Here is a 13982-nt window from a genome sequence, read left to right as displayed (position 1 = left end):
TTCTTCTATCTTAAACGTTCCTCTGACCATCAGTGTCCCCTCTTACTCTTTTCGCCTTGAGGGCTGTGCTTCTGGAAGAGTAAGCTTTCATAGGGTGCTGAGGTTCTGGACGAGACAGCATGAAGTTAAATCAGGGACAGCGCCACCTTGAGAAAAAACAGCCCATAAATTTCTGGCAAAAACACATGAAAGATATTGCTAGGTGAGACCTGCTGCCGCTCAGGAAAGCTAATAATGTTGCCCTATATTTACATAGCACTTTATCATTTACCAAGTGTTTCGCCTAATGACCCCACTTAATTATTCCATCCTGTGTGGGCAAGACTATAATCCCTTTACGGATAAGCAACCTGAGACTTTGAGAAGTTGAGTGATGTGCTGAAGGTCCCATACGGTTAGATAGGACCTGCTACATAATTTGCAGGGCCCCAGGCAAAATGAAAATCCAGAGTTTAAAAAAATTGTTTAAAAAGATTACCAAGAAATTCAAGATGGCAACAGCAGATCATTAAACCAAGTGTGGAGCCTGTCTAAGCCTGGGGTCTGTGTCACTGCACAGGTCACACACTCAGGAAGCTGGCCCATGGAGGTGGAGGCAGCTCTGTTACATGGAGGTGGAGCCAACTCTCACATTCAAATCTTTGGAGTCAAAGTCCATCTTTCTCAGGACTCCTCCCCTGGTCTGCCTCCAGCCATGTCTGTGATGTTGCACATACATGATATACTGACATGAATGCCAGTTTCCCCTAATGTACACCCAGGGGTGAAAGTAAATAATCATTGTAGTCTCTTGCCTCTCCAGAGTTCTATGATCTTTACCCCCTAGACCCTTGAGCTCTAGTGGGTAACTATCTCTACAATGATTCTGAGATGAAGGAAGAAAAATATGCCTGTGGATGGTTTTCTCTGTATTTTAAAACGGTCAATACATCTTCCATTCTTTTGAAATCCTGCAGCTCATATCCCCTCTTCCTCTTACTCTGATTTAATCTATTATTTAAATCTGATCATTTGGAAAAGGCAAATGAAGGAAAATAAAGGGAAGGAGAAAGGAAGAGGGAAGAGAGAGAGAGAGAGAAAGGGAAGGGAAGGAAAAAAGAAATAGAAAGAAAGAACTAAAAAAAAAAAAAACTCTAGAAGGTGCCCACAGCACAGATGGCTCCCGACCTCCTCTTCTACTCTATTATCAGCAGACTTCACTCCAGGGATGATGCATTCTGAAATTTGTATGGCAAAGACACCAAACTGGTTATTATTGTGGAGGCTCTTGCTTCAAGCAATGGTCTGAATGTGTCTCTCCCTGAAATCTGAACATATTCATCAAACTGCGTTGTGCTCCTGGACTTGCAATTAATCACAGCTCATTTCAAGCTTTGTTAATTAATACCAAGGCCAGGGACCCAGTGGAGGCCACAAATTTAATCTGTGGTGTTTTAAAATTATTATAATCTGTTAGAGGAAGAGCTGCTGGATTTTAAATAGACTTTTTTTTTTAATTCCAATACTGCATTGCCAAGAAATTTAAAGAAATCATATGAGAGCCTTGCTGAAGGAGCTCCACTGAAAAAGCCTCCCTTTGCTTTTGTGAGGTGACATCTGGCCAGCAGAGGGAGTTGCACTGAACCATTAAGTCCCACGTCCTCAGAGCTAAACACAGTCAACAATTTGAAGACAGAAAGAAAACCAAAGGGACACCACCAGGCAGCTTCTGGCAATAACAGAAGCAGAGCCGCCCAGTGGAATGTGGTTTGATGAAACTGGAAAAAAACAGTTTCTGTCTCTTTTTCTCACCTTTGAACTACCATAGGAGAAGAATCCCTGAGTATAAAATCCACCCAGTCAGAGAGGGGGAATTGTTAAAACAAATGATTCCAAAGGAGTAAGGGACAGTTTAAGTGAAATGATGCTCAGTGCTTAATGGTTAATCTCACTAGACTGAGATCACTAGTGCCTTTCATGCTCTGTTTTCTTGGGTTGTCTTCCTCCCTAATCTGGAGCAAGGTAGGTCCACCTCTGTTTCTGATGAGTATTTATCTTTTCACACCCCAACATTTGTAAAAACTCTACCTAGCTGTAATTTACACTTGCTCCTTTCCAGTGCTTCACCTGTTAGCTCAGTTGTTTAAAAAGTTTGGTTCTGAAATGAACCTTAAGAGGATAAGTAATCTTCAGTCATTAGTAGAACAACACCAAAATGTTCCAGAAAAATATGAGAATTTGTGAATAAATAGGTATTTCTGTGCAAAGACTTCCAAAGGAATGACTTTCTAAAATCCTTAGCATGGGATATACAGCTATATAAACCTTTCTCTGATGGAATCTTGAGTCCTGTTTCCCCACACTTCCTGCCCCACTTCAGCCATTCCAAAGTTCCTACATCCCAAACCATCTTGACTTTTATGCATCTGGGGCTTCACACAGGATACGTTCTTAGCCTGGAATCCCATTGGGTTTCCATTCATACTTCAGGACCCACACAAAATTCACCTTTTAACTCTGAAAATTTCCCTGCTTCCTGCAAGAGCTCCTATTGAATGATTGCACATTTTTCTGTGCATATTTACCCTTGCCCTTTTCACACTGCTTTGTAAATAATATGGATATATTTTCTTTACTATACATGTGTAGATACTTATAATAGATTATGATAGAGAATAAAAAGGTAAATAGATATAAAGATGAAGGTCTCTACTTCCAGACTTAAGTTGCCCAAGAGCGGTGCCATTATGCTTCTCATCTTTCATATGCTCAGTCCCTAGGACAGTGTCTGTGACGTAGTACGTGTTTGCTACATATTATGTGAATAAATCACTTGAATGAATAAGCAGAGGTCAGTCTAGGTCTAGTCTTATTTTATAAAAGGAAACTGAAGCACTAGCAGGGCAAGTTACTTGTCTAAAGTCACATAATTAATTATCAAATACATTTGGCACAATTCCAAGCCACAGTTGGCTCATTTCTAAAGGTAGACAAGCTCAGAGAAATTTCTGTTCTTTAGAGCTGAGTAGTCTGCAAGAAACCACACAGTCTCATGCATGGGGATTGGTTGGGGAGTGGAGAGGATGAAGAATACTTAAGTCAGCTATGAGTGAGTGATACACAGAACCATAAAATAGAGCTCCAAGTAAACCTGGGAGGGGCAGTCCAATTTAAGAATACAGCTTGAGAATGCTCTCAGGTAGGTTAAAATCTCCAGATTATAGGGCTAATGAGTCTTGTCCCTGCACCCTCCATTTCTGAGACCTAGGGAGAACAATTCGAAGCTTTAGATGAAAATACCCAAATGCAATCTGAAATATTATTTCCACAAGAAAATGCTCCCAAATATTTTCTAGATGAGCAGATGGACCAACCCATAGGACTTATGACTATACACTCAAGCCCAAGCCCAGCCCTAGCCCAAGCTAGGGACCAAGAGCAGAAGCTCCTGCTCTAAGACAAGGTCACAACACTTTCAAGGACCTGGCTGGTAACATGAAGGAGAAGAGCTGGTAGAGAGTGACAAAAACAAAGAAACGTGAAGCATGGTTCCAATGACAGACACCACCTAGTCTTGCCTCAGTGTCAGAGACGCCATGTGGAATGGAGGGGGCTGGTGAGCCTGACAGCTGTCAGATCTCAAGGAAGCAGTACATGATACACGGTTCAATGTTGCTAGATCTTCCTGTAGTCCAAAAGAAGCAAAAATCCAGATATCTGTGTGTCTTCTTTTGATATTTTTAATGTCAATAAGTATTTCTCTGTGTGGAGCAACCGAGAATGAAGCATTTCTGCAAGACAAATCTGTTATGTGAACTCACATGCACATAGAGCAATCCATTTGTTATTGGAGCTTGAAGAAGAGAATCCCCTCTCCAAGCAACTTTTGGGGGATGGTAGGTGTTAATGGGGAGGAGGGGGGGATATATGTATTTTCACTTGAACAGTTTAGAAATTCATAGAATTTCTTCCACATCCTGTCCAAATATAACCTCTGCCTCAGGACCATAGGCCAAGCCATAAGTGCTGGTTAACTGAGAAGCTACCAGTTTAAAATGTCCTTATTACAGTGAAAACATGTAACAAATACTGTGTCCTGATTTGAAGGTTGGGAAATATAGTGAGAATAGATGTTGCTCTGTTGCTACACAAGTGACGCTGAGTCACAAATGAACAGATTTCTGCTGCGTGACACTCTGCTTCTTCAAGAGCAGATGCTTTCTTCCACAATTCTGCCAGGAGACCATGGCCACCCTCCTTCACTTGGGGTTTCCACGTAGCTTGGAACTTTGCAAGGTGAGAGTTCTCCACACGGGATGTAACCAGGGAACAAGCCAAGTCTCCTAATGTAGATGGCTGCCTAGTAGTCCCTGCAAGAGGGGCTGCTCACTGTGGGAGCTCACTGCTCACTGTCCCTGGCAGATGCTAAGAGAAGGTGGTGGCCGGCAGTGGTGGTCAGGATGAACAGCCTTCGTGCAGAGGCTGCCTGCCTTTAGGGAGGTCTTCAGACAATGACCCACATCATCTGGGCATCCAATCCGTGCTCCCCCCGCTCGGTCCTCTCCTCTTGGACTCCCGTGAACCCCATTCTCATCTTTTCTTCTGTGTCTCTCTTCTTACCCTACCCCTTGCTTTTGCTCTTGGGAAAGATGAAGAAGGAGCCCTTTTCTCTCTTAAATGATTCTAGATATTTCCCTCAGAGAAGGAATGTTCTCACTCAAGGTAATGTTTCTGCTTTCCAGGCACTAGTATCATCTGCTCCATGGTTTGGGCATTTGGAAACACCGAAAATCAGAGATTTACAGACTATTCCCTGTTACAGGCCCTGTCACACCCGTCCCTGAGGCAAATCCAAACCTTAATATCTGCTTAAAATGAAAATTCTGTGGCTAAAATTCTGTGAACCCACGAGCCCCAGGAGCTGTCTGTAAGCTCTCAATTCTCTCTCAACAAGCACTGCAATCACCACGCAAACAGAACAGTATCAAGGTCTCCAGAATCCACTTCTGCAAGTCTCCAAACAAGGTTTTGATTGGGTTGGTCTCTGAATGTCCAAAAAGAAGGCTTGTTAAGATCAGGCAGGAAGTGAAAAGGGGGTGGGGTGGTGGCAGCTGTGAACCTGGCCCAAGCACAGGGCCTCTGCGGGCAGAGCCGACAAGGTCGACTATCTTTCCATCCCGACCGGCTGCCTCCTGATGGAAAGGCCTGTACAAATCCCACCTTCTCTCCTAAGCTCCTTTATTCCTGTGGCCTCACGCAGTGACAGGAGAAAAGTTGGAAGGGAAGAGAGCGCTGAACAGCTAGCTGTGAGGACATATTAAAGATTTCACCGAGCAACGGCAATATCCAGCATCTCCCCTTTGGTCCTTCTCAGCGCCTCAATCCTCCACCTCACCCAAGTATAAAGAAGTGTGTTCACGAAAGAGGCCTGAGGGTTAAGAGTATAAATTTCAACCTGCAATTTGAGGGATGAAGAAAGGTTCCCCTGCCTCTGAAAAGAATTCTCCTGTTGCCTGCCAGAGAGTCTGACCATCAGAAGGGCATGGTTTTGGGACAAGATGTCCATCTCCATGGTACTCCTTGTTAAAATGCAGATGACTCATTCACCCAGGAGAACCATGTGTATGAACGTATATATATACACACACATGTACATGCACGCATACTATATATGTACATATATGTATATATGTGTGATGTTCATGTGTATACATGAGCTAAGAAAAACAAACAAAAAAGACAATATTGCTTTTGCCTCCCAGAAGCTTACAACCTAACAAAGCTTACAACCTAAAAGCAAAGTACATTTACATAAGTAATATGCATTTGCATTGATAAATTACAGGTATGGTACTTTAAGATTTTGTTTGTAGTATGGTGAGAAGGGGTCTGGGTTTAGAATCAAAAGACTTAGGTCTGAATTTCAGCTTTTCCATTTACTATTAGCTGTGCAAACTTGGACAACTCACTGTACTTCTTAGAAGAGTCCCTGACAGAGAATATACACTTAGTAAATGTTAGTTATTTTCATGGTTTAGTGTTATTACTATTAGCTTTATCAGTAATGTTATTATTATTAAGTGGAGGCAGCAATACATGCTGCACATGCTCTGTAGATTCCCATAGCATTCTACCAACACTAACCTGTCCCAATATTTACTAACTTGCATGGTTATCACATGTTAACAGCTTTCTAAATGGATTCCATGCTTGAAGTCTGTTTTGCTTCTAATCTATGTTGTATACTGTTTCCAAAGTTATCTTTCTGAAATAGAAATCTATTTGCCATGTCAATCAACTCCTTGAAAACCTCCAAAATCTCCTTTTGCTTACAGAATAAATTCTAACCTTAGTGGGCAGGGGAGGGGGGTCTTGACAAAACAGTTATTTCATCTTCAAGTGGGAAGAGAAGGAATAGAGATAAGACAGGGCCATACTTAAACGTAGGTTTTCACTTTTATAACTTTGAACCTTTTTTATTATTAATACTCTGGAATAAAAGAAGACAATGACCTCAATATTCCCAAGAATGTTTTCACTTGTTCATTCAATGGTTATTTATTGAGCACTCAACTACGTGCCATATACTGGAGATACAGGAGTGAAAAGACAGAAGATGCCCTGTCTCTATGGAACTTACCTTCTATTGGGAAAGAGAGACATAAACAGACAAATAAATAGGTAAGGTGACAGCAAGTTATCTCAAACTCCAAGCTGAGGGCTCAGAAAGCTTCTGAAAGCTAAGATCCAGGCTTTGGTCCCAGTGTATATGTGTCATATCCATTTGTCATATTTCACCATGGTTTGTATTCTTTTTCATCTGCAGAGTCAGTTCTCAAGTACTTGAGCCAGTTCTAATTCTCTGAAGCATAGCTGTCCATTTTGATAAGTGTGTGTGTGTGTGTGTGTGTGTGTGCCGTCCTCCATGTGTGTGTGTGTGTACGTGTGTGTTGGTGAAAACGTGTTCCTGAAAATGGAGAGACTAGCTAAATCAGTGCAGTATGGGACCTGAGAGCAGGGACTTCAAGGAGATACCTTATTCCTGGCTTCCTAAACTAGAAAAATCACTCTCCCCTTCTTTTCAAATGCCCTGAAGTCTCTGCTCTGGCCATAGTTTCTTAAAGTTGCCCTTCATTCAACTGTTTTGATCATTATTTCCAGACTTCAGCAAAGCCTTTATGATGTCAAAAATGTCCACGAATCCTGCCTGCAACGAGACTAGTGCACTGCAGTACACTGACTGGTGGAGTCTGGAATTAATCTTGCCAACATAAATACAACATCTGTTATGGCTTGGGCAAAACTTGAATATCCACATGGCTGCATGTTCACAAATTCTTCCCTTGAGTGTTCCCCCTCACAATGCCCGACCCTCATCTGTTGCTACATTAATCTATAGGACTGAACTTTCAGCAAGTTCTGTAACTTGAGTACTTGTAGACACATAAACTGTTGGGATGACACCTGGATTTCGCTGAACAGCCTCCTCCCTCCTCCCTCCCTGGGTACAGCATTGCCTCGTTTCCCCTATTTTTCAGTGCCTTTTTGGAGGAATGTGATAAACGGACCCATCAAGTAAGATAACACTGCCAGGATTTAGGTATTGCTTACCACTTGGAATCCCAAAGCTCATCCTCATCTGATTGAAATATTTATCTTGCCCGATATTTTGCACACATTATCAATTTTAACTTTCAAAATACCCCTTCAAAGTCATTATTAATTATTCCCATTTTATAGATGGAGACACTGAGGCTCAATGTAGTTTAATAATTCTGCCAAAGTGTCCCAGCCGGGAATGTTGCAAGGCATGGTGTTTACTACCACATAGTGTGAGGGAACCAAGATGCCTTTCCTTTAGCTGTCGGAGACCGTGCATCCCAGTGGTGCAGGACAGGCTCTTTCTTTATGCACCTGGGTTTGGACTACTGTTCTGCCACTTGCCAGAGGTATGAACTTGGGTTAAATCCACTTCAAGTTTTGGCTTTCCTACCTTAAACAGATAAAACAATACTTGATTCATAAACTTGAGTTAAGGATTATATGAGATACTACAGGTAAAACACTTAGCACAGTGACGGGAGTATGCTATGGAGAGCACACAATATACTTTAGTTATTTATTAGCGATGCCATTGTCATTGTTCTTATTATTGCCACCTGAACTCCTTGAGCTATACTTTACCTAAGAAATTGCAGTTCCTAATTACAGTACCTAAGGCATGTAGCAAATTAACAAATGCCCCTTAACTGTGAGGAACACGTTCCAACTCCTCCAGCGGATGCCTGAAACCTCAGATAGCACCAAACTCTCTCTATATATATATATACTATGTGTTTTCTTCCCCTATACATTATATACCTATGATAAAGTTTAATTTATAAATTAGGCACGGTAGGGGATTCACAACAATAACAAATAATAAAATAGAACAATTGTAACAATACACCACAATATAGAAGTTATGTGAACATGATCTCTCACTCGCTCAAAATATCTTATTGCATAAATTTAATGCTTTTTCCATCTTAACTAAGCACTTATCATACACAGTGGCTTTAACTTTTGCAGTTTAAGGATCAACAGCAAAACTAGCATAAATTTATTTTCCCTTCCTCACAATTTCAAAGATGGAAGATTCATTCTTACCGCAGATCTTAGCAACCTCAGCATATATATATATATATTTTTTCTTTCCTTGTTATGTTGAGACATTTCACCCTTTCACTTAAAGGAAGTACTTTACAGCTTTTCACTGGTGTATGAAAATTGCCAGCTACTCTTGCACTTCGGGGCCATTATGAAGTAAAATAAGGGTTGCTTGAACGCAAGCACTGCTACGCTGGGAAAGTCAATCTGACAACGGGGATGGCTATTAGGTGACTTAGTGGGATATGCTGGACAGAGGGATGATTCACATCCCTGTCAAGATGGAGCAGGGCAGCTTGAGAGTTCATCACGCTGCTCAGAATGACATGCAATTTAAAACTTATGAATCCTTTATTTCTGGAATTTTCCATTTAATATTTTCAGACCAAGGTTGATCGTGGGTAACTAAAACTGCAGATAAAGGGAGACTACTGTAGACCTCTTTTACATTAAGATCTCCTGAGCCAGCCTGTGCTACTGAGGTTCCAGCACATCTCACTAAGTTTAATGGCAGCGACTGCCAGGCTTGGTGTTTTTCCACATTAGCAGCAACCACGGGTCCAGACAAGACAAGGGTATCACTTATCTAGACTTGACAGAAGGTTCTTAGCTAGGAAAACCTTTGCCCCGAGCATTTTCCCAACCTCACTTAGCACTACCTGTTACTAATATCTCCCTGAAACAGGTCATATCTTATCAATCTCCTACCTTAAAAAGTAATATTTCCCCATGCCTAAAAAATAATCAGTGTAAAACTCCATATCTCGTCATTTAAATTTTCAAAAAATATTGCCAATGTTTCTAATTTTTATCTCACTACTATAGTCATCCACTCTATAAATCCATGATTAACTCTTTTGTGAACATGTGGGGAGCCTCTCATGCAGCCCTTTTCTGAAGCTGTTTCCTTCTCTAAATGCCTTCACTTACCTTCCTCCTTAACTATCTAAGTCCACGTCATCAACTTTTAAGGTGTAACTAAAATTTAAAGTCTTCCAAGAGCTTAGCTAGTCCTCCTTCCTGGGTTGTAATTAATGAAGACAACATGGAAAGGACACAGCATGTGGAGTGTAGGTCCTGCTCCAGCTCAGCGCAAGCATAGACATTAACTTGATGCAATAGAGTTACCTTGGGCTACAGAGTATTGCAAACCAACAAATGCTTAATCTGTTGTTTTCTCAACTCCTTCCAGGTATTTCTGGAGGTGTAAAATGTGAAATGAGCCAGCCTTATATTAGACCCAAGAATCGGAAGGAGTTATACTTGACTGAAGAGGAACATTTGATGAAGTGTGTTTCATTTTATAATATAGGAAGATATAAGCCAGCACCCCAACCCTGCCAAAAAAACATTGGAGTGATTATTTTTGATATGACATGACATGAGTATATAAAATATTTCATTATATTGGCAACTGACATCTCTTAAGTCCAGGACTGAATACAATTCTGTCCTGCATAATTCTGAGAAAGACATTCCGAATGGCATACTTAGATCTCTCCCAGAAAAGAATAGCACTGTGTGGCATTGCACTGATCATGATCTTTTTATATTGCAGATGTTTTTGCTCATGCCTAATCTTGTACACTCAATTTCACATTCCTGGAAGTCAGAGCCCACATCTGACTTATCTCTGCCAAGCGTCACAGAGCCCATTAAAAAGGTCTATGCATATTAGTCACAGAGGTAATGTGTTCTGAGTGACAGCTGCAAGTTGAAAGAATATATCATGGACTTTGGAGTCAGCTTATCTTGGGTTTGGTTTGCCTGTTATCTTTACTGGTAAATAACTCTGTAACCCAATAATACCCACTTTTTAGAATTGTTGTAAAGATAAGTAGGATGCGATTTGTAAAATATCATTTTAGTGTCTTCCACATAGTAGGTGAACTGTTATAATAGCTTTATTGTAATTATATGTGAAAAGACAAAAAAATTAATATACCATTGACCTTTCCATTCACTGTCTTCTGAAAATTCCTTTCAATTTTTTAATTTCCCTGTCTTAATTTCACTGTCTTCAAAAAAGTGTCATTCTTTGTCAGGATAATGCTTGGGCTTTTCTAGGGCAGGACTAGAAGAGAAGGAGAAATAGAATAAATAACACTGAGGCTAAGACTGGGGAGGAGAAGTATACATGAGGCAACAGAGAATGATGCAAGCAGATGGCAGGAGAGGGGATTTCAGAGGTATTACTGTGATCTGTGTATCCCCAGTATTTACAGGCATGGCTACAATTTATATAGTCCCTTCTAAAGGTCTTGAATTATTGTGCAATTACTTCTTTGGCTGGTTGAGATTGGCACCTACAGGTCACAAATCTTTTTTTTTTTTTTTTTTTTTTTTTTGCTGTACGTGGGCCTCTCACCGCTGTGGCCTCTCCCATTGCGGAGCACAGGCTCCGGACGCGCAGGCTCAGCGGCCATGGCTCACGAGCCCAGCCGCTCTGCGGCATGTGGGATTCTCCCGGACCGGGGCACGAACCCATGCCCCCTGCATCGGCAGGCGGATTCTCAACCACTGCGCCACCAGGGAAGCCCAAGGTCACAAATCTTGAAACACTAGTATATATGCTTGAATAATAGATTCTACTAATTACCAGTCTCCATAGTGTGGTCAAGGATACACACATCTGGAAAAGCCAAATAAAGAGATGTTTATTCTCTGAGGTAAATGCTTCTCCATGGATTTGCACATCCACAGGTTATGTCAGCTCCCCCATCCCTGCATGACGGGCACAGAGGAAACAGTGGTAGAAACATCCTCTTTCAAGCTCGGACCTGTTGCAAGAGTTCTTCATTGATCAGTTTAGATCTATGTTTTTGGCTCCCACAGTGTTAATCTTTACAAGTCAAGCCTGTTGAATCCTGAAACTTTCAGTAAAGACTTTGGGGATCAAAAAATACAAAGTAAGAAATGACAGACAGAAAGATGGAACAAACCTAGTTTAATCTCCTGAGATTTCAAGAGTTATTGATTTCAGACAATCAAAGGTCTATGAAATCCAAGGACCCTGTGAGATGATTTTACCCCCATTCATTTATACACCAAATATTTACTGAGGTCATACTTTTGACAGTGGCTAAGGTAAGTGCTTTAGGTACAATATTATATTTATTTTATTTATTCTTTTTTTTGAATTTTATTTTATTTTTCTTTATACAGCAGGTTCTTATTAGTTATCCATATTATACATATTAGTACATATATGTCAATCCCAATCTCCCAATTCATCACACCACCACACCCTCCCCGCCACCTTCCCCCCTTGGTGTCCATAAGTTTGTTCTCCACATCTGTGTCTCTATTTCTCCCCTGCAAACCAGTTCATTTGTACCTTTTTCTGGGTTCCACATATATACGTTAATATACGATATTTGTTTTACTCTTTCTCACTTCCTTCACTCTGTATGACAGTCTCTAGATCCATCCATGTCTCTACAAATGACGCAAAAACATCTTGCTGTGATTTATGTCAAAGAGTGTTCTTCCTATGTTTTCTTCGAACAGTTTTTTAGTGTCTGGTCTTACACTTAAGTCTCTAATCCATTTTGAGTTTATTTTTGTGTATGGTGTTAGAGAGTGTTCTAATTTCATTCTTTTACATGTAGCTATACAGTTTGCCCAGCACTGCTTATTGAAAAGACTGTCTTTGCTCCACTGGATATTCTTGCCTCCTTTGTCATAGATTAGTTCACCATAGGTGTGTGGGTTTGTCTCTGGGCTTCCTATCCTGTTCTATTAATCTATATTTCTGTTTTAGTGCCAGTACCATATTGTCTTGATTACTGCAGCTTTGTAGTATAGTCTGAAATCAGAGAGTCTGATTCCTCCAGCTCCGTTTTTTTCCTCAAGGCTGCTTTGGCTATTCGAGGTCTTTTATGTCTCCATACAAATTTTAAGATTTTTGGTTCTAGTTCTGTAAAAAATGCCATTGGTAATTTGATAGGGATTGCATTGAATCTGTAGATTGCTTTGGGTAGTATAGTCATTTTCACAGTATTGATTCTTCCAATCCAAGAACATGATATATCTCTCCATCTATTTGTATCATCTTTAATTTCTTTCATCAGTGTCTTATAGTTTTCTGCATACAGGTCTTTTGTCTCCCTAGGTAGGTTTATTCCTAGGTATTTCATTCTTCTTGTTGCAATGGTAGATGGGAGTGTTTCCTTTAATCTCTTTCAGATTTTTCATCATTAGTGTATAGGAATGCAAGAGATTTCTGTGCATTAATTCTGTATCCTGCAACTTTATCAAATTCATTGATTAGCTCTAGTAGTTTTCTGGTGGCATCTTTAGGATTCTCTATGTATAGTATCATGTCATCTGCAAACAGTGACAGTTTTACTTCTTCTTTTCCAATTTGTATTCCTTTTATTTCTTTTTCTTCTCTGATTGCCATGGCTATGACTTCCAAAACTATGTTGAATAATAGTGGTGAGAGTGGACATCGTTGTCTTGTTCCTAATCTTAGAGGAAAAGCTTTCAATTTTTCAGCACTGAGAATGATGTTTGCTGTGGGTTTGTCGTATATGGCCTTTATTATGTTGAGGTAGGTTCCCTCTATGCCCACTTTCTGGAGAGTTTTCATCATAAATCGGTGTTGAATTTTGTCAAAAGCTTTTTCTGCATTTATTGAGATGATCATATGGATTTTCTTCTTCACTTTGTTAATATGGTGTATCACATTGATTAATTTGTGTATATTGAAGAATCCTTGCATCCCTGGGATAAATCCCACTTGATCATGGGGTATGATCCTTTAATGTGTTGTTGGATTCTGTTTGCTAGTATTTTGTTGAGGATTTTGCATCTATAATCATCTACATTCAATAAATATATTCATATATTACTTTTTGTAGTATCTTTGTCTGGTTTTGGTATCAGGGTGATGGTGGCCTCATAGAATGAGTTTGGGAGTGTTCCTTCCTCTGCAATTTTTTGGAAGATTTTGAGAAAGATGGGTGTTAACTCTTCTCTAAATGTTTGATAGAATTAACCTATGAAGCCATCTGGTCATGGACTTTTGTTTCTTGGAAGATTTTTAATCACAGTTTCAATGTTATTACTTGTGATTGGTCTGTTCATATTTTCTATTTCTTCCTGGTTCAGTCTTGGAAGGTTATACCTTTCTAAGAATGTGTCAATTTCTTCCAGGTTGTCCATTCTATTGGCATAGAGGTGCTTGTAGTAGTCTCTTAGGATGCTTTGTATTTCTGTGGTGTCTGTTGTAACTTCTCCTTTTTCATTTCTTATTTTATTGATTTGAACCCTCTCCCTTTTTTTCTTGATGAGTCTGGCTAATGGTTTATCAATTTTGTTTATCTTCTCAAAGAACCAGCTTAGTGTTA

Source organism: Mesoplodon densirostris, chromosome 7 (assembly GCF_025265405.1).
Source record: "Mesoplodon densirostris isolate mMesDen1 chromosome 7, mMesDen1 primary haplotype, whole genome shotgun sequence".
NCBI classification, from domain to species: Eukaryota; Metazoa; Chordata; class Mammalia; order Artiodactyla; family Ziphiidae; genus Mesoplodon; species Mesoplodon densirostris.
This window is presented reverse-complemented; position numbering follows the sequence as displayed.